This window comes from Choloepus didactylus, assembly GCF_015220235.1.
Source record: "Choloepus didactylus isolate mChoDid1 chromosome 25 unlocalized genomic scaffold, mChoDid1.pri SUPER_25_unloc1, whole genome shotgun sequence".
NCBI classification, from domain to species: Eukaryota; Metazoa; Chordata; class Mammalia; order Pilosa; family Megalonychidae; genus Choloepus; species Choloepus didactylus.
Window position 1 is genome coordinate 7724737 of NW_023637606.1, and position 18583 is coordinate 7743319.

General features: G+C 37.8%; 1 pseudogene; it reads left to right on the forward strand.

Annotated features, from left to right (window-relative positions):
- The first annotated feature begins 4165 nt into the window (after window positions 1–4165).
- Window positions 4166–18583, forward strand: part of LOC119525337 — a 66529-nt pseudogene continuing 52111 nt past the window's right edge.

Consider the following 18583-nt stretch of genomic DNA (forward strand, 5'->3'; position numbering starts at 1 on the left):
ACCGGTAACATGCAACATGGCCGCCAGGGCTGATGCAAGAACAGCCTAAGCTATAATTAGCCTTCTTCAAGGAAGTTACAGTAGTTCCCGCCTAAGCAGTAGCTAGTTGGCGCCTAAACAGTAGCCGCCCATTGGCCATCCACCCCAGCAACAGCTACCACCAATCCCAGACCCCCAGCAACAGCAACCGCCAATCCCCCTACATCTGCCTTCCACCCTAGCAACAGCAGCAGCCAATCCTAGATCGCCACCCGTCCTTACTAGCCACTCCCTCCACCCTTAGAGTATATATACTCTGCCTCTTAAATAAAATTTTGCAGCTTGATCAGAAACCTGTCTTGCTGTTGTTCCTCGTGTCTCTTGTCCCATACCATTCTTCCCTCGCAGGACTTGGAGCTTCCGTTGATCGTCCCGCGGGCCAGGACAGTAAAACATACGGCAAAGGTGACAACTTTCAAAGTAGGAATTAACAATTAGTTGTGTAGAAAATTTCCAACAATGTTATGGGTTATAGTTCCGTACATACAGTTATTTTCTTGTTGGGAGATACAGCATGTATTCAAAAAGGTGATAGCTTTCAAATTACAATACAAGAAGTAGGTATATAGTAAATTTCAAAGAATGTTATGCAAATCAGTTCTACCATTTCAGTTTTTTTCTGCTAGTTACTGTAATACCCTAGCAACTAAGAAAAATAAACTTCTATAGAGATTCAGTATTCTTAATCCTTCATTAAATTTTGTCTTATCTATTGCTACCCCTTCGTCTAATATAATCACTTTCCAATCTTCAGGGATGTCTAGGCAGTACCACCCTAACTTGTTCTTGTTGAAAAGGTGTGTCAACATTATAGGGAAAAGGGATGCAACTGGTGGATTGTCTTGAAGAGGCAGTTGCCTCTTGTGTTTTTGGACTTAGTTGGCATAGGAGCTCACTGGAGGTTTTAAGTTTCTGAAGAATGAACTTAGTGAGTGAAACTATTATAGAGTCTCAGATAGGGACCTGGGTATTTTTAGGGTTTTCCAGAAAATGGTTTGCTGTGGCCATTTGGGATATGTAGCTGAAGTTTACATAGGAGTGACCTCCAGAACATCCCATCAACTGTTTGAAATCTCTTAGCCACTGAAACCATGTTGTGTTATCTTTCTTTTCCCCCTTTTTGTCAAAAAGGAATTACCAATTCTTGATGCCAGGGTCAGGCTCATTTCTGGACTCCATGTCCCACATTGCCAGGGAGACACTCACTTAGGGGTCCTGTCCCATGTCATGGGGAGGGTGATGAATTTATTTGCAGAGTTGGGCTTAGGAAGAGAAAGTCCACATTTGAGCAACAAAAGAGGTTCTCTGGAGGTGACTGCTAGCCATAATTATAGGTGGGCTTAGCCTCCCCTGTATAACCATAAGTTTCACAAGAGCAAGCCTCAAGATTAAGGACTTGAGTTATAAAGTAGGGGGTTCCCAAGTTCACATGGCATATGTTCTGTCTACAGTAATCAATATCTTACATTATCACTAAATTGTACAGTCCTCACCACTCTCCATTTTAAGCAGTTCTCAGAACAGAAAGCACTCTATAGCTCTTTTCATCCCTTAATTATTTGAACCTAGTGTTTGTGTGGTACTAGTAAGGTATTCCTTTTAATTATTGTCCCTAGAAAGCAATAGGTAGATTTTTCTCATATACCACTCTGTTGTCAACTGTCTACACCAATGTCATTGTTTAGAAATGTATCATGCAAGCACCTATCTGTATTTCTAGTGCTGATATGTGGGATACATGCCTGTAAACAACCCTTTCAATTCTGTTCACCTTCAATGCAATTCTGATGTTTATAATCCCATTAACAAACAATCATCATCCCTATCCATTCCCATACTTTTAAATTCACCCTCAGTAATATGTTAGAACATGTTAGGTTATCATTCCCCTGTCACTAACTTCTATCTCTAGGTACCCAGTATTCTACAGTATAAGACATTGATATGACATTGTTCAGGGAGTTGATAGTAGTGCTAACATACAATATCTATCCTTTTGTGTCTGACTTATTTCACTTAGTGTTATATCTACAGGGGTCATCCATGTTTCCATATGTTTCAGGACCTTGTTCCTTCTTGCTGTGACATAGTATTTGTATATACCACATTGTTTATCCACTTGTCTGTTGAAGGATACTTGGATTTTTCCACCTCTTAGCAATTGTGAATAATGCCGCTATTAACATTGGTGTACAAATGTATGTTTGTGTCACTGCTCTCAGATCTTCTGGGTAAATACCAAAAAGTGGAATTGCCAGATCATTGGGTAATTTGATGTCTAGTTTTCTGAGAACCACCAAACTCGCTTTCACAGTAGCAGTACCATTATACATTCCCACCAGCAGTTTCTCCAATTTCTCCACATCCTCTCCAGCATTTGTTGTTCCTGGTTTAATGACAAACAATCTTGTTGGTTTGAGATGGTATTTCATGGTGGTTTTGATTTGCATTTCCATAACAGCTAGTGAAGATGAAGATGTTTTCATGTGTTTTTTATCCATTTGTATTTCCTCTTTGAAAAAATGCCTTTTCATATCTTTTGCCCATTTTATAGTTGGGCTGTTTGTAACATTATTGAGTTGTAAGTCCATTATAGATGCAGGAAGTCAGTCTCTTACCAGATAAATAGTTTCCAAATATTTTCTCCCACTGAGTTCATGGCCTCTTCACCTTTTTGACAAGGTCTTTTTAAGGCACAGAAGCTTTTGATTTTGAGGAGTTCCCATTTATGTATTTTTACTTTGTTGCTTGTTCTTTGGGTATAAGGCCTAAGAAGCTACCTTCTATTTCTAGGTCTTGAGATGTTTCCCTGTGTTATCTTCTAAGGGTTTTATTGTGCTACCTCTTTTATTGAGTTCTTTGTTTTTCTTTGAGTTAATTTTTCTATAGGCTGCAAAGTAGAGTCCCTCTTTCAATTTTTTTGGATATGGATATGTAGTTCTCCCAGCCCCATTTGTTGAAGAGACTGTTCTATCTTCAGTTCAGTGGATTTCATGGCTTTATAAAAAATTAGTCAACCGTATATGTGGAGGTCAATTTGTGTTAATTGAGGACATACAATTTCATACCGGTAATGTCTTTTGATGCACACTCCTATGTTACTCATTTTCCTGTCATTTCTTGTGGGTACGTGGATATACAATGCTTCATTCCCAAGATTTGCACGATCAGATGTAGATTTCTCAGGTGAACGTGATGTGCAGAATCTGCTATGGTCAACACCATCAGATAAACATTCTTTCCATCACCCCAAGGAAGATTTCTTTCCCCACTGGCTGTCACCTAACCTTTGGGAAAAACCTCTGCAAAGAAAACTCCTGAGATAACCTTCAATTCCAATAAAACCTGGGAAAGAAACTGAGGCACACAAGGTTCCCAAAGCAGCCTAGATTTCAGGTGCTTCGTCCAAATTGAAATTCACACACTCCCTGTCCCTCCCCCCACATACATGACAGTGAGCTCTGGGTTGCTAAGAGACAGGCCTCAAAAACAATGTCTCTCTCTGGGGTCGTTAAATTGAAAGGGCAGCAAACCTTAATAGAAATTGGTAGGAGGAATTGTGGCCCCTATCATCCGAAGAAGCTTTGTAGGCATGATTTTGTAGCGCAAAAGATCGGCTACACCCTTGAGATTTGGTGAGAATTTGGCTCTCCCAAATATTTCACTGAGCTTCCTAATACATTTGGCTGCTTGGGACTTTTAGATAAAATCCCTTGGCCGTTTACTGGTCCAAGTTTCTTTTGATTTTCTTAGAAGCCTTGTATAGATTTGAGGATGGGTGCTTAGATTGCCTGGTTCACAGTCTGACCATGGCTCCTGGCGGGTCTCGGGCATGGGTATTCCCTGAAACCGCTTGATATCTAGGAAGATGTGGGCACCAGGGATGAGTCAGAACAGTCAACAGGTTCTCTTTCATAGGAGATTTGTTACCCCTCTTGTGTGGTTTCCCTGATTTCTTGTTCCAGTTTGTGTCTGCCCAGGATTTGTGAAATGGCATATATACTGAGACACTTTCAAGAGGGTTCATTGATGTAGTTTCGAAATGGTGATGATTTTTTGGTGTTAGCTTTCAGTGTTTTGTAGGTTAATTTTGGAGAGGAGTGGGGACTTTGAGAAGGCAGGGATGATGGAGTCACCTGAATATGGTTTGAAACTCTGTACATCAAATATATCCCTAATGGATTCTGTGCCGGGGGGCGCAGAATCCCTCGTCCCTGACACTCAAAGTGATCCCTCGTTAGCTGTGAAAACCAACGGTGCATCCCACTTTAAACATATTGCTGACCTTGGGAGACAGGATACTCTGGTTGGGCACAATGTATGTTCAGCCTCGTATTGAAATTTAGTAGCAATGGAAATTCAAGGAAGACTTCCCTGACCTGTCGGATCCCAAACGTGCTGATGCCAAAGAGAGCAGCTTCAGGGGTACTGATGGGGCCCATTCTTCCCAAATCCCTTGAAAGGCAGGTTCTTGTAAGCTCCCCCTGCTCTGAGTTTCTCCTTTCAAGAGGAGGACAACCGCTACCTGTGAAATGTATTTACTTTATTTATTACAACATATTAAAGTTTCCTTAAATTTCTGTTCTCAGGAAATCTTTTTGGCTGAACCATTGAAATTAATGCGTAAAAAAAGGGGTCAATGTTTTTGTGTAGTTCCGGCATTTCCTTTAAGATCAAACACATTCCCTTATAGATTAAAAGAAATATTCTCACGTTAGGGATTTATCCTTGGTGTACTGCTGGTAACTTAAGGCATAATCCTTACCAAACCAGTAACACCATTAATGCCTGCTGCTACACGGCACTCCTGAAAATCAAAGATGATGTCAGAAATGGAGGAAAAAGTTAAGCACCATTAACCAGTCCAGATACATGTCATATACTTTATTCCCTGGTTGGGTACATATTCATCTCATTCCGAATATCTTTAATTAAGTAAACAGGTATATTTTCCTTCAGGTTGCCATATTTGAAGACGGGGGAGGGGGTATGTATTTTATAGAAGGTTCCTCAATCTGGATTTATTCTGTGTTTCCTCCCGGTAATTTAGAGTTTGCAGATTTTTGGACGGATGCTGGAAATGTATTAATCCATCATGGGATTATTTATTAATCTTGATGTTTTTTCTAATTTTTATTACATTTTATCACATTATTAAGTGAATCTCATTTGAAAACCTACACAGACACACCAAGAAAGAATAATCTACCACTTATAGTAAATTGAAAAAAGCAAAACTTAAGAAATCATACTACCTCAAGTAACTAATTTCCTTCAGCCTGTTGCTCCCGGGTTGCATTAATGTGTTCTCTTCAGGTCATTTGGTGATATATGTTTCTGGTATTATTAAGTGTAGTGTTAATTGAGGATATATAACTTCATACCAGTAATGTCTTCCGGGTCACACTCCTATGTTACTCATTTTCCTGTCATTTCTTGTAGGTACGTGGATATACAATGCTTCATTCCCAAGATTTGCACGATCAGATGTAGATTTCTCAGGTGAACGTGATGTGCAGAATCTGCTATGGTCAACACCATCAGATAAACATTCTTTCCATCACCCCAAGGAAGATTTCTTTCCCCATTAGCTGTCACCTAAGCTTTGGGAAAAGCCTGTGCAAAGAAACCTACTGAGGTAACCTTCAATTCCGATAGAAACTGGGAAGGAAACAGAGGCACACAAGGTTCACAAAGCAGCCTAGATTTCAGGGTGCTTCCTCCAAATAGAAATTCACACATTCCCTGCCCCTCCCCCCAGATACATCACAATGAGCTCTGGGTTGCTAAGAGACAGGCCTCAAATACAATGTCTCTTTCTGGGGTCGTGAAATTGAAAGGGTAGCAAACCTCAGTAGAAGTTGGTAGGAGGAATTGTGGCCCCTACCATCCGAAGTAGCTTTGTAGGCATGATTTTGTAGCCCACAAGATCGGCTATACGCCTGAGATTTGGTGAGAATTTGGCTCTCCCAAATATTTCACTGAGCTTCCTAAAACATTTGGCTGCTTGGGGCTTTTAGATAAAATCCCTTGGCCGTTTATTGGCCCAAGTTTCTTTTGATTCTCTTAGAAGCCTTGTACAGATTTGAGGATGGGTGCTTAGATTGCCTGCTTCACAGTCTGGCCATGGCTCCTGACAGGGCTCGGGCATGAACATTCCCTGAAACTGCTTGATATCTAGGAAGATGTGGGCACCAGGGATGAGTCAGAACAGTCAACAAGTTCTATTTGATAGGAGATTTGTTACCCCTCTTGTGTGGTTTCGTTGATTTCTTGCTTTAGTTTGTGTCTGCCCAGGATTTGTGTAATGGCATATATGCTGAGACACTTTTAGGAGGGTTCATTGACGCAGTATCCAAATGGTGATGACTTTTTGGTGTTAGCTTTCAGTGTTTTGTAGGTTAATTTTGAAGAGGAGAGGGGACTTTGAGAAGGCAGTGGTGATGGAGTCACCTGAATATGGTTTGAACCTCGGTCCTTCAATTATATCCGTAATGGATTCTGTGCCCAGGGATGCAGAATCCCTTGCCCCTGACGCACAAAGGGATTCCTTGTGAGCGGTGAAAACCCACCGTGCATCCCACTTTCTACATGTTGCTGACTTTGGGAGCGAGAATACCCTGGTTGGGCACAATGTATGTTCAGCCTCGTATTGAAATTTAGTAGCAATGGAAATTCAAGGAAGACTTCCCTGACCCGTCTGATCCCAAATGTGCTGATGCCAGTGAGAGCAGCTACAGGGGTACTGATGGGGCCCATTCTTCCCAAATCCCCTGAAAGGCAGGTTCTTATAAGTTCCCCCTGCTCTGAATTTCTCCATTCAAGACGAGGACAAGCACTACCTGTGAAATGTATTTATTTTATTTTCTACAAGATAGTAACGTTTCCTTAAATTTCTGTTCTCAGGAAATCTTTTCTGCTGAACCATTGAAATTAATGCATGAAAAAAGTGTCAAACTTTTTGTATACTTCTAGCATTTCCTTTAAGTTCAGACACATTCCCTTATATACTAAAAGAAATAGTCTCACATTAGGGAGTAAACCTTAATCTACTGCTGGTAAATTTAGGCATAATCCTTATCAAACCAGTAACAGCAGTAATGCCTGTTGTTACACGGCACTCCTGAAAATCAAAGATGATGATAGAAATGGAGGAAAAAGGAAGAAACACCGACAACCAGTTTAGATTCATATCTTGTATTGTTTTTACTGGTCAGTTATATATTGATCTTTTTCTAAATCTCTACATTTAAATAAGTAGATGTATTATCCTTAAGGTTGTCATATTTGAAGACAGGGGTGTAACCATTTGATAGACTCTTCCTAAATTTGCATTCATTCAAAGTTCCCACTTGGTGATTCAGAGTTTGCAGATTTTAGGACAGATGGCATAAAAGTATTAATCCATCATGTGATTATTTATTAATGTTGATGTTGTTTCTAATTTCTATGTCAGTTTATCTTATGTTTAAGTTAAGCTAAATGGAAAGGCAACACACACACCCCAAGGAAAAATAACCAACAGAGATTTCCAATTGAGAAAAGCAAAAGTTGAAGAAATCATATTACCTCAAGTAACTACTTTCCTTCAGCATATTGGTCCTGGCTTGCATTAATGTATCTTCTGGGCATATGATGAAAAAGATTTCTTGTATTCCAAACTTTAGTGTTAATTAGAGTCATAGATTTACATACCAGTCATGTCTTTTGGTGCAGACTCATATGTTACTTATTTTCCTCTCCTTCTTTTAGATACATATGTATATACACTGCTTCATTTCCGACTTTTGCACTATCAGAGAGATTTCTCAGCTGAATGTGATGGGCAGAATCTGCTATCAACACCAACAGGTAAACATGCTTTCCATCACTCCAAATAAGATTTCCTTACCCTTTAGCTGTCAAATAAACAGTGGGAAAAACCAGGGCAAAGAAACTTCCTGAAGTAAACTTCAATTCCACTGAACCTTCAAGAAAACAGAGGCAGACCAGTTTCCGAAAGCGGCCTAGATTTCAGGTGGTTCCTTGAAATGTGCATTCGCCCAAGACCCGCCCCTCCCCCCAAGTACCTCACAATGATCACTGGGTAGCTAAGAGACAGGCCTCAAATACAGTGTCTCTCTCTTGGGTCTGAAAATTTAAAGGGCACCAAACCTGGGTAGGAATTTTTGGGAGGAATTGTGGCCCTTACCATCTGAAGTACGTGTGTAGGCAGGCTTTTGCAGCCCGCGGTATCAGGTACACCCATGAGTTTTGGTGAGGATTTGGCTCTCCCAAAAGTTGCAGGCAGCTTCGTGGTTCATTGGGCTGCTTGGGGCTTTAAGAGAAATACCCTTGGCCGTGTTTTGCCCCAAGTTTCTTTTGATTTTCGCAGAAACAATCTGTAGATTTGAGGATGGGCGATTAGTATCCCTGGTTCACAGTGTTACCAGGGCCCATGATGAGGTTCGGGCATGCACATTCCAAGAAACCATGTGATATCATGGAAGCTATGGGCACCTGGGATGGGTCACACCAGGCAACAAGTTCTGCTTCATAGGAGGTTTGTTTCCCATTGTGTGATCGCCTTGATTTCTTGCTGTATTTTGTGCCTGCCCAGGATCTGTGTAATGGCAGAAATGGTGATTTTTTGGTGTTACCTTTCAGTGTCTTGAGGGCTTAATTTGGGAGAGGAGATGGGACATTCAGAAGGCAGGGATGATGTAGTCAACTGAATATTGCTTTAACCTCGGTCCAACAATTCCCATAGCCCTAATGGATTCTGTGCCCAGGGGGCCAGACTCCCCTGTCCTGACACTCCAAGGGATCCCCTGGAAACTGTGAAAATCCGCCCTTCATCCTCTTTTAACATGGTGCTGACTTTGGGAGACAGAATAACCTGATTGGACACTGTGTATGTTCAGCCTCAAATTGAGATTTAGTAACAGTGGAGATTGAAGGAAGACCTCCCTGACCTCCCTGATCCCAAATGTGCTGATGCCAAAGAGTAGTTTCAGGTGGCAATGATCCTACCTGTTCTCCCGAAATCCTCTAAAAGGCCGTTCCTTCTAAGTTCACCCTGCTCTGACTTGGTTCCTTCAACCCGAGGGCAATGCTGCCTGTGAAATGTATTTATTTTATTTTTACACCATATTAACATTTGCTTTATTTTCTGTTGTGACAAAAGCTTTTTTCTAAAAAGTTGAAGTTAATATATAAACAATATGTGACAATCTTTTTCTTTGCTTCTAGCATTTCAATTAACATGAAACACATTCTCTTATGTATTCACAGCAGTATACCCACAGTAGGGAATTAAATTTGGTGTACGGCCACTATATCATTTTAGGTATAATCCATACCCAACCAGTAACACCATTAATATCCTTGGTCACCAACCAATCCTAAATATCAAAGATGATAGAAATGAAGGAAGAAAGAAGAAACACCAACAACCAGTCTAGATTCATATCTCATATTGTTTTTTCTGGTCAGTTATACATTGATCTTATTCTAAATATCTATATTTAAATAAGTAGATATATTTTCCTTAAGCTTGTCATATTTGAAGACAGGGGTGTAACCATTTGATAGAATGTTCCCATATTTACATCCATTCAGTGTTCCCTCTTGGTAATTTAGAATTTGTGGATTTTAGGACAGATGGCATAAAAGTATTAATCCATCGTGATTGTTTATTAATGTTGAAGTTTTTTCTAATTTCTAAGTCATTTTCTCTTATATTTAAGTTAAGCTAAATTGAAAGCCAACACACACACACCAAGAAAAAATAATCTAGCAGAGATTTCCAGTTGAAACAAGCATAAGTTTAAGAAATCATATTACCTCAAGTAACTATGTTCCGTCAGCTTATTGGTCCTGGTATTAATGTGGAATCTTAAGGGCATTTGAAAAAAAACATTTCTCATATTCCAAAGTTTAGTGTTAATTCAGGGCTTAGATTTACATACCAGTCAGGTGTCAATAATACTGTCTTTGGAAATATTCTAATTTACGCAAACATTTTATTCCCAAGCTTCTCACCATAGATATCTGATTTGATAGCTAACATTCTTTAAGTTTTACTCAGTGCTAAAATTGTGCTTTTTTATGAACCAATTTTCTTTAAACAACTTTTCATTGCCTATTTAAACAAGTTTGTTCCTTAAACTATAGATGATGGGATTCAGCATGGGAATCACAAGTGAAAAATACAGACACTATCATTTCATGGTCCAAAGCATAGCTGGAAATTGGCCTCACATACATGAAGTAAATTGTCCCGTAATAAATTGATAAACCAATTAGATGAGAGCCACAAGTGTAGAAGAATTTTTGCCTTCCTTCAGCAGAACGTATCTTCAAAGCAGCCAACAGAATGAAACCATAGGAGATCAAGACAATTAGATCTAGTGGTTATCTCAGCAAAGCCCACAAAGTAGAAATTCAGAAGCTGGTAAATGTGTCAGAACAAGAAATAGTAAGGAGTGATGGGATGTCGCAAAGACTTGTTTAATTATGCTGATGCATGGAAGGTTAGGCAACAAGTGGCCACTATGTTTAAAGTAGCATCTGAAATCCAAACAACATGTGAAGCAATCAAGACTGGTAGGTAGACTTGGGCAGGCATGTTAACTAAATATAGAAGTGGGTTGTAGATTGTTCCATAGTGACCATAAACCATTACAGCCAAGAATAAATACTCTGTAATCAAAAAGGTAACAAATATAAACAACTATATTACATATATGTGCCATTTTGGATATATTATGTCCCCCAAGAAAAAGCAATGATCGTTTAATCCAATCTCATGGGATATTGGCATGAGGTTTTTTCCATGATATTGCCCACCCAACTGTCAGTGACACCTTTCATCAGAGTGTGACCTCTAATTGAATATTTCCATGAAATGTGGCTCCACCCGTTCAGCATGGACCTTAATTAGTTCACTGGAGTCTTATAAAAGTTCACAAACAGGACTTCAGTGTTGCAGCTGAGACAGATATTTTGGAGATGGCCATCAAAAGCAGACTTTTGCTGACACTTAGCCCCAGAGAAGCTAAGAAAGGACAGATGCCCCAGGAGCATTGGGAGAATGCCATTTTGAAATGCAACCTAGGAGCTGACACATGCTAGCCACCATGTGCCTACCCAGCTAACAGAGGTTATGACCTTTGTCCAGTGAAGTTACCCTATTGTTGATGCCTTACCTTGGATACTTTATGGCCTTAAGACTGTAACTTTGTAACCAAATAAACTCCCTCTTCTGCTATTTTGCAAAACGGAAGCATTAGCAGACCAGAACAACATGCCAGACGTAAAATGGTTTTATTCTCTGCCAGGAGATTGACAGACATTTTAGGGGTGACAAAAGAATAGTAGGCATCCAAGATAATACACTCAGAGAATAGAATATGGGATTGGGTACCAGAAATCCCCAATGACCAATACCACCAGTCCCCCATTTCCCACAAGAGTTAAGATAAATTGTTCAAAATAATAAAAATTGGAAGACTTGCAGCTCAAAATCATTCATGAAGCTCAACAACATAAACATGGTGACTTCATTCACATTCTTCTTTGAAATCCTGTATGTATCCAAATCAGATGGCAACCCTGATATTTCAGTGAATATTTGTAGGTCCTTGAGGAAACATGTTGTGAAATTTTACATTATCTTAAAATTTGTAAACACAAATGAATATTGGGATTTTTAAATTCAAAATGTTATTGTGGAAAGTACAAAACTAATACTAGACCTATATTTGCTACAATATGCATAAAATGCCTTTCCTTAAGTGTAGTAAATATAAATGTCAGAAATCATATTCACATCACATGATAGTATTCAATTTCAAGAAGCTGGTGTGAAAACTATATAATTGTTAAATGTTTCCAGATGACTACAAATTGGGATAAGTTAGACTTACATGTCAACTTGTCTAACAGAGCCACCCTAATTAACAATTTCGTGCTATTTCCTGGGAAGTGGTTGCTTAAGATGGGCAGAATGTTTAACTAGATTGAACTTAAATTTTTGAAAATGGTTAGAGGTGATAGTATGATGTCATTGTTAGATTAATTAACAGTGCTGAATTGTGGGTTAAAGCATGGGAATGTGTAACAGTGAATCTTGTGGTGGAAAATGTCTGTTATTAATTGTACAAATATAAAAAAAACTTCCATGAACTAGAGAAAATGTATGACACTATTACAGGAAATAGTGAAATGTACGACACTGTATCAGGGAGTAGCATATTAGTTGCTATTTAGCTTAATGCTCTATAAATATTAACTCCTATATTTATATGGCAATAATGTAGACTAAACTTTTACATTTTTGTTTCAGTGAAAGCCAAAATTATGTAACTGAATGTTACCAATGTCTTTATAAATGAAATTGAAAGTAGCAAATTGAATTGTTAATAATATTACATATTAACACAAAGAAATTTCTATAAAAGTTTAATTTTCAGAATGACATGATAATAATAAAAAAAACACAAAAAAAACATTTTTACAACCATCCACAAATTCCCCAAAACATAAAATATATTATTTGAAACTTTGTTCCATGAGGCTGCATATATGTGATATTTATGTATATGAAACATTCATGTAAAAGCATCTGGGTGAACATTTTAATTCAGAATTGAATAAAAAATAAAATAATGCTAATACACAAACTTCATTTATATGATAATTCATAATTTTTCAAGCACTTACAATCTCTCATATTCTAGACAGTGAAAGACAAGGAATGTTATATGGGCAAGGTAGTTGAGGCTCAGAAATACAAATTGAACTATTTAGAAATTGTATTACAATATACACCTTATAAAACAAGAGGCTATACTCCGAGAAAGGAAATAAAATATCACATTTCACTATCAGTGTGTGTTTGTGTTTATGGGGGGAAATTTTATGAAAAAAATGATTTTTTCCTCTCATATCTACCTTCAATTTACCTTCACAAATAGTTGCAATATTATATTAAGAACAGGAACTGGGTGCTTCAGTGAGGAAAAGTGACCTCTTTCCTAGAATTCTGAGGCAAAAGGGAGGATACATTTGTAGGATGGAATATTGGAAAATTGGTAATATATTCCTATTTGTTGTAGATAAAAGTTAGATAGATGATAGATGTAGATAGATAGAACTATATTAAAGACTTTATTCTGAAAGTGAATGAAATTTGAGTTAAGCAGATTCCAAGTGTTCTTAGATGACTGATAGCCTTAGTTAGTAGGAAATAAAAGTGGACTTCCTCAATGAAATATCTGATGTACTCCATTATTGCCATGTAAAATATCAGGAAAATAATCTCAGAATAGACAATTGTAGCTCCAGTTCCCTAACTCCATACTTAAAATTGGTTATTGTACCACATTAAGACTTGGAGAAATTGGGATTTAGCAGATCTTGCTTAACTTGCATATATTTTTAAATTTCATTTGTGCAGACTTGGAGTTTACAATTTGTTCCAATGATGAGGAAAATAAAATTTTGGCACTCTCTGATCAGTCATGGCTGCATTGTCATCATGGCCACATTTGTTACTTAAGAGACCCAATAGTGAACACAATTTATGTTCTAAGGTCTGACATTTTGAAGAAGAGCTACAGCCAAGAGGGACACTTTGAAGAAAGCACAGGAGTTGAGAGAGGAGCTGCAGATGAGAGACAGCTTGAAGATAGCTGTTGGAAGCAGATGCTTGCTGCAGAGGAGCAAAGAGAGGACAAACACCCCAAGAGCAACTAAGAGTGACATTTTTGAGGAACTGCAGCTTAGAGAGGAACATCCTGGGAGAAAGCCATTTTGAAACCAGAACTTTGGAGCAGACACCAGCTAAGTGCCTTCCCAGCTAACAGAGGTTTTCTGGATGCCATTGGCCATCCTCCAGTGAAGGTACCCAATTGTTGATGCTTTACCTTGGAAACCTTATGGCCTTAAGACTGTAACTATGTAAGCAAATATACCTCCCTTATAAAAGCCAATCCATTTCTGGTGTTTTGCATTCCAGCAGCATTAGCAAACTAGAATAGGTGGGTTAGTTTTAAAGTTTGTCATTGTTTCCTTAATTGATTCTAATTGAGCTTTATGTTCTCTTTCAGTGGTCTTTAGGAGTTATTTGTTAAAAGCATCTCATTTAGTGAACTTAATTGTAAAATTGGGGCTGATAAGTTTCTCCTTGAAATAATGAAGTCTAGGCTGATCAAAGTCACCCTTTTGTGGCTGTGTAAATTTAGATTAATCAGAGGTTAAACTCATTTATTAGGATAGTTGCAACTGTTGACATTAGAATTCTTATATAAATAATTAGAAACTGGTTGGACAGGAGGTTCCTGCAAAGAAGCCTCAGTTGACTGTTTGTTACCTATTACCCCATGAGTAATAAAAATAATAATAATAATAAAATAGAAAACTCTTACTTGGAAGTTCAATATTGAATCTGCAAAGGCCTTACCAGGCTATTTATTCTCAAAATCAGATTGACTGCTGACTGTTCCTTATAGTGAGAGAAACTGTAAAGAATTCTCTCACATGATGGCCAAAAGCAACAGACATCATAACAGAGGACCCAGTCAGTCTTTAGCTCAACAGATTTGACCTCAGCCACAATACAGCAAGAGTTCAAAGATCCAAGAGGGGCTAGCCAAAGTACCCAGACAATGAACCCAGAGAATATGGAGCACAAAGGATTCCTGCTGCTACCATGTGTTTCTCTCATCTGCAGTCCGAGAACTGTCCTAGTGTTTGCCTTCAAATCCCACTCTTCTGATACGAGACTATCATGCTGAAAACAGAATGAACAGACACTGAAAACTGAAGAACAGAAGAAATTTATTAAGCTAAAGTAAGATGCATTCAAAAGAGCAACAAAGAAGATGGTGGCATAGGGAGATGTGGAATCCTGTTTGTCACCTAAGTCAGCCAGAAACTCTGGAGCAACTGTTTGGGGGGTTCTGTGACCAGACACACATCATACACTGGTCTGGAGCAGGTGGAAGGTCTGAGATCACAGTGCACAACTGTAAGTTTCTTAATCTGTGGAGGTGGGCTCCCCTCACTCACTCACTAGCACAGGAGGCTTGTCTGGAATTGCTCTTCCATGGGAAAAAGAATCAGTATCTACAAGGAACAAGTGAAGGTAGCTCAACCAAGCTCCAATTGGGGATTTAATTGAGAAATTTGTACCACTGAACACAACTTCAGAGGACAGATAAACCCAGAAAGAGCAAAAAAGGAATCTGGAGCTCTCTCTGTAGCAGAGAGGAGGCAGGGATGACACAAAAAGAGGCATTTGGAATTTATTTGCAGTTTATTTGGGCTTAGAATATCTGCTGCTATTGGGTGGGTGTGAGGCTTACAGTACCACACATGCTGTCTCTCCGTAGGAGCAGAGTTTAGTGCCATTTGTGTCCTTTTATGCTTTAACCATATTGCTCTGGGTATTATTTCCCTGATGGATGTATTTTCTTCATATTGTAGCATTGTTGATACTCTTGAGAACAGGAATGTGGGCTCCAGGGGTTCTATTGACCTTTCTCACAACTCCCTCTGGCACTATGCAACAAAGCCAGTCTGGAGGATGTATCAACTAAGGAGTAAAAGCAAATGAGACCTTTTTGGCAGGCAGAGTTACAGGTGTTTTTAGTAGTGTGTTTCTATCTACCTTTGAGGCATGACCAGAAGATGTGTGTAATATTTTTAAAGTTTTGGAGGCCATGGAATTTGGCTGTGTCAGTAACTCAAAGGGGAAGATATCATGTGTGGCAACTGGAGTCTTGTTTAAATATAAAAAGCATTTTAGTTAAAACAGAGGTCTAATTTTTTTATATTTCTACTAGTGTTATATTTGTTGATCGGTAGAATATAAGTTATGTACTTTCTTTGCTTCTTGTTTAAATGTCTTTTATTTGTTGAAGGTGAAGTTCTGACCTGTAGCTGACTGCAAACACTTTTAGAGTAGAGTAAAACAATGTGACTGATAAGGAAAGTTGTTTGTTTCTGTGACATATAACTTCTTTTGAGCAGTTAAAACTATGACTAGCAACACTACTCTGTTTAATATCATGCAGATCAGTATCAGAACATAACATGGACAGTAAGAACATGGGTAAGCTTTTAGGAATTTTATATAGTCCTTAAATATTTATATGAACAATATTTTATCAATGCAAATTTAACTATCAGAAGGTTATAAAACCCTTTTATATTTGACATTTCCTGTACAAAATGAATCTAATTATTTTTAGCACTTAGCTCTTTTTACAAGGTGAAAGGATAATTAGGAACAGGTTTACTGGGAAGCAGTATTTAGTTTATTTAATTAAAGGTAAGGAAAGACTCAATTCTTTTAAAAGTGAGAAGACTTGATTTTTTCTTAAACAATCGGGGACATGATAAAGTTAACAAAGTACAAGAGGTTATTTTGATAAACATAGACTTTTTGCCTTTTACACTGATTATTTAAAAAGAAAAAAATGTGTATAACCTCTTACTAAAAACAGACTGATAATCTAAGAAAAGTTTGTTACTTCAATAGTGAGAAAACTAAATTTTAGTTTGCATCAATATATAATTTGATGCTCAGGCTTTTACTAAAATTTACAGAGAGATTCATTAGCTTTACCCAACTTTTGCCACAAGAAATAGATTTCCTTTTCTGCTAAACTCTGCAACTTTCTATATATATTCAGGTGTCCTGGTTTGGGTGTATTATGTCCCCCAGAGAAAGCCATGTTCCTTGTTGCAATCTTGTGGGGGCAGATTTATTAGTCTTTTGACTAGGTTGGAACCTCTTGATTGTTTCCATGGAGATGTAACTCAACCAACTGGGGGTGATAACTCAGATTAAATTATTTCCTTGGGGATGTGGACCCTGCCCATTCAGTAGTCCCAATTAGATTGAGTCCTGATTTCTCATCAAAAACTATGGAGGCAAGAAGTCAGTAGGTTTAAATAGTTAAAAAGCTGTAGGAAAACAACTGCCAGCCAAGAATTTGATATCCAGTAAGACACTCCTTCAGAAATTAGGGGAAGATTAATACATTCCCAGATAAGCAAAAGCTGAGAGAATTCATCCCTACTAGACTGGCCCCACAAGCAATGCTAAAGGAAATTCCTCAGACTGAAAAAAAGGGGCACTAGACAGTGGCTGAAAATGGAATAAAGAAATAAAGGACCTGCAATAAAGGTAATAATTTAGGTAATTATAAATGTCAGTATTATTGCATTTTTTTAGTATGTAAAATTTGGTACAATTCTTAATTCCTGCAGGTGCTTAAATGCCAATTCTTAAAAAAGCACTTCTTGAGTGCACATGGAACATCTCCAGGATGTTGGGTGGTAAAGCAAGTCATTATAAAATACATATATATGTATATACACAACACACATACACATACTGAAATCAAACAACGTTTATTCATTGACCACAACTGAATGAAGCCAGACATTAATAACAGAAGGAAAAATGGAATGTTCACAAATATGTGGAAATTAAAAAAACATGCCCTTAAACAACCAATGTATTAAAGAGGAAATTAGCAGTGAAATTAGGAAACATATTGAGGCAACTGAAAATCAAAATACAACAAACTAACACTTATGGAATGCTGTTAAGGCAGTATTGAGGGAGAAATTTATAGCTCTAAATGTTTCCATTAAAAGAGAAGAAAGACTTCAAACCAGAGATCTAACCTCAAAATTTGGAAGAACTAGAGAAAGAAGAGCAAACTAAACCCAAGTTGAGCAGAAGGAAAGAAAAAACAAGATTACAGAAGAGATAAATGAAATAGAATAAAACAAAAACAATAGAGAGAATTAACAAAACCCAAAGCTGGTTTTGTGAAAAGATCGAGAAAATTGATATATCTTTGGCAAGGCTGACAGGGAGAAAGGGAGAGAATGTACAAATAATGAAAATCAGAAATGAAAAGGGGGACATTACTACCAGCCCTACTGAAATAAAAGAACTGTAAGATGATACTATTAAAAACTGTATGCCAATAAATTAGATAACCTAGATGGAATAGACAAATTTTTAGAAATACCCAAACTATCTACATAGACTCAGGAAAATATGCAAGATCACAACAAGCCAATTACTAGCAAAGAGATTGGATCAGTAATCAAAATCTCCCAACAAATAAAAGCCCAAGACCAGATAACTTCACAGGTGATTTCTACCAAACATTCTAGAATGCGTAACTCCAATTCTGCTCAAACTCCTCCACAATTTGAAGAGGTAGAAAAAGAAAAGAAAATGACATAAAAATATATTTTATGAATATAGATGGAAATATCCTCAACAATATACTAGCAAGCATAATCCAAAATACTAGGAAACCTTATCCAAAAGCATATAAGAATAGGAGGAGACATTGTCAACATTATGAAGGGCATATATGAAAAATCCACAGCTAACATCCTATTTAACTGTGAAAGACTGAAAATTTTCATGTAAGATCAGGAACAAGACAAGGATCCCACTGCCATCACTCTTATTCAACATTTTACTGTAATTTCTAGCCAGAACAATTAGTCAATAAAAGAAAAA